Below are 3,802 nucleotides of genomic sequence, written 5' to 3' on the forward strand. Positions count from 1 at the left end.
ATTCTCTCTATTGTGCTATAGGTTTTTAAGTGAATTTTCTGCCCCTCAAAATCTTTTGTAGTTTTAACCTTTTTTCCCCTTCTATTCTCCTCACTCAGTTTCTGTCTCTTCCCCTTTGTTGGTGGGTATGCCCCCAGGGCTAGGCTACAAAACTGACTCGGCTTCTTCCTACGTTGGCAATATAGTCTTTATTAGTTTCAGTACCTATCCTAAGTAGTTTCTTGGGGGTATGGAACTGGTCTCAGGTAGATTTCAGTCCATTTTCTATCAGGCTGGGTGCAGCCAGGCACAATGACAGACATTGACCCACTTTCATCCCCAGTTCCTATGTTTTCTTTCTTTGACTGGCATAAATTGGCTTCTTCCATTTTTTTGCAGGGTTCAGGGATTGCAGAGTAGGTACTCTGGGCAGAGTTTCTGCAGCCTTGGGGTTTCCTATACTAAGGGCCTCCCCAGGCATAAAGCACATCCAATTTGCTCCCTCCACTTCCTACCCAGCTGTTCATACAGTTGGGCAGTTGTGTCTCCTGTTTGTTACAACAGAATTAAGAGATGGGAAGTGGGTGAAATATGTAGACAGCAGGAAGGAAATCTTTGTACCCTAAAGCACAAGCCCATGGGTTGGTTTGTGCACCTTGCGGGAACATGGGAGCTTGGTTGGGAAAAGATGCTGAGTGAATGTGTTAAGGACTGGTGGTCCCCAGTATTAACTCATAAGATCTCATGGGACTTCTTGCTTTCTGGTCCTATGGATTCAGCAGCAATTGTCATACCTCTAGCACACTATTTCTAGGGGTTTTTGGGAGACTTAGTAGAGACTAGGAAAAAAGGTCTAGTCCTCCATCTTGTTGGTCATATGACCGATACTATTTTAACTAATAAAAAATAACTGGTTAAGATGATGGGATCCAGCCCCCGGCACTGACCGGCACGTGACCTGCTTGGTGCTCATGATGGAGAGATGACAGCATGGTGTAATGGAAAGCATTGGGTCTGGAGTCAAAGAACCTGGGTACCAGTCCTGATCCTGCTACCTGCGTCCTGGGTACAGGTTAAATTGGCCTATCGGGGCTTTTGGGGGAATCATGTATCATGCAACTTCCCTGGATGTTTCCAGGGGCTCTGGAGAGGTGCAGCCCATGAGTTTCAGGAACCTGGCCGAGGCCCCTGTCAGCATCGCCACCCCATTGATCCATGGGCACCGAGAGCAGTGCGTGTTCCTGCTCAGGCCAACCTGAGGGACCTTCCTTAGGGACTATGATGGAAATGCTGATCTCCATGTTGGAATAACCAATACACATGGAATTGTATATATAATTACAATGGGCAAGGTGTCCACAGAGATGAAGCTGGGTGGGAAGAGAGGATAAGTATTCAGCTATTACAGCCCAACATGTTTGGACTGATGGACCAATGGGATAAATATCTGGAAGAGTTCTCTGGAACAGATGCCGGTCTCCAAACAGGTATGAAGAACATTGCCACAACTGTTACACTTATGCCCTGACATTCATTAATTATATACTGACTGCAGAAGGGAAGCATCGATTGGACAAAGATGAATTCACTGAGAAATTTGTGGTACCAAGGACAAGGAGAGCTTCGAAGTATATCACTCTCTATCGAGCAATAGAAGAGCAGGGTTTCTACGCTGTTGATTGCCTTGGTTCAGATACAAATCTTCCCTAGGGGAACAATTTATGAATGAAATTTTAAAATGCACTTCAGTGTCAAGAAAGGAGATGAAGTTTGGAGAGCTGCTTTACGAGGGATTGGTTCCTGAACTTTTAGTCTTCTGTACATTGGGTTGTCATGGCTGAAGAACTCACGCCAGCCTATTGGCGATGGGCCTTCTCACCACCAGTACCATACCCGAAATCTTTTCTGCATAACATGGCACAGCATAACCTGCCAGAAATATTCCTTCTTTGGTCCATCCTTCAAGAATTTAGAATAACTTCCCTGCCATGATGAGGCTATTGGAATTTAATCTTTATTTTAAATTGTATTGATGATGTTTATATCACAATCATTCCTGGATATATTGCCCCCATAGTACTGAACCTTACTTTATGTTTTTGTTTTTTACATCACTATAGCATCCCATGTATTCCTCCTCCACCCATGCCCTGAGCACCATTCCCATGTGACAAAGTACTTTTTTAAGAGAGAGAAAGCACAACTGATACATTGAAGAAGTCCAAAAGCAATGTAATGTGTAACACCTGTGGAATGGGTGGATTGGAGGTGGCTTCTCTTATCTATTTATTTGAGTCTGACTCTTTTTAACAAATGAAACAGTTAAATCAACCCTCTATGCATGGTATGAACTTCAGTTTGTTAAAACAAAGATGAAAATCAAATACACTAGAAAAACAAAAAATGAGAAGATAAGGCAAGCAAGGCAGTTGAGGCAAGTCCATCCTGACTTGTTTAACCAAGTTCTTGAGAACAAAAAAGAGAAACAGATAAAATTAAGTATAGCCTGTTACCATTTCCTGACAAAGCATAACCAATGTATGTCAAGTAACACAATGATGAGATCCAATAAGCCTAGAAACCACAGTAGTTAGCAAACACTTGATCTCCAACCAGAAAGATACAGCAGCCAAGGGCAACACTGGTTCAGAATATAAACTCATTTGTAAGATCATTTAGAGGAAGATGTAGGCATCCTTTATATTTATGTCTATAAAATAGTGAGAAGCAATGAAGGGGAAAAACAAGTCTATAGGAATACCGGTACAAGACACAAAATTAAGCAAAACTATCCCAAGAACCATTTTGGGATGAAACTGAATAGGGGACATAAAAGAAGAAAAAACAGGAAAGATCTTCACGTGAGTGTTTCTGTAACAAACTCTTCTCCTTCCATGATACTGGAACCACTGCATTTGGACCCTAATAACCTAGTCCCCTAGGGCTAAGGTTGAAAGGAAATAAAAATGTCACTAAAAAATAAAGACAGGAAAACCAACTGTACCAAGTTGACTACACACGGAGGAGGGCTTTTCTGGAGCCAACATAATCTTGAAGAGGGATGAATTCTCAAAATACCTGAAAGACAGAAGACTAACAAACATTTGGAAAAAATCAGAGGTTTTATTACTACCCAGAAAAGCTGGGAGAGCAAATATCAGTAAACACTGGCTCATCTGCCCACTTTCTCATCTCTATAAAATAGAAGAATAATCTGCATGTGTATGGAATGTATCCTTGATGAAGTTACGAGAAGGGCCTTGGCAGGCTTATAAAATGGTATTCTCTATAATATCATATCTTTACAGTCATATAATTAATTGAAAGGTACAGAGAGCATTCAGAGCCAAGATGGAGGAGAAGCAGGAAGTAGTACATTAAGTTCTCCCTAAAAACCTCCATCAAACAAATCTAGAAAATGCACCAGACTGAATCCTGATGGGGAAATTTTAACAAATCACAGTGAGTCATTTCTCCAGTCCAGATCAGCAGAGGGAGACAGAGATGTCTGTGGATACTGCAGATGGGGCTCTGGCCAAGAGTGCTGGGAGTGCTCCAGTGCACAGGAGAGGCTGTGCATTAAGGCAAGAGGTCTCAAACCCATTGTAGGTTTCATTGATAGGAAAGAGTACCCCAGGGAATTTGGGGGCCCACTACCCGGTTCTGGGTCACAGACAAAGGAGGAAATGAGGGGACCTATGCCTAGGTATAGCTTTCTGGGTAATAGTGGTAGTAGTCTATAGGCTAAGTACCTAGAGAGGAGTAAGTTCAGAAGCAAGCAACAGTGGTATGGCTCATATCCCAGGAGCAGAACAGGGTCTGG

General features: G+C 42.5%; 1 pseudogene; it reads left to right on the forward strand.

Annotated features, from left to right (window-relative positions):
* Positions 1-1,085: 1,085 nt before the first annotated feature.
* Positions 1,086-1,770, forward strand: LOC118838815 (annotated as a pseudogene).
* Positions 1,771-3,802: the final 2,032 nt, after the last annotated feature.

This window comes from Trichosurus vulpecula, chromosome 1, assembly GCF_011100635.1.
Source record: "Trichosurus vulpecula isolate mTriVul1 chromosome 1, mTriVul1.pri, whole genome shotgun sequence".
NCBI classification, from domain to species: Eukaryota; Metazoa; Chordata; class Mammalia; order Diprotodontia; family Phalangeridae; genus Trichosurus; species Trichosurus vulpecula.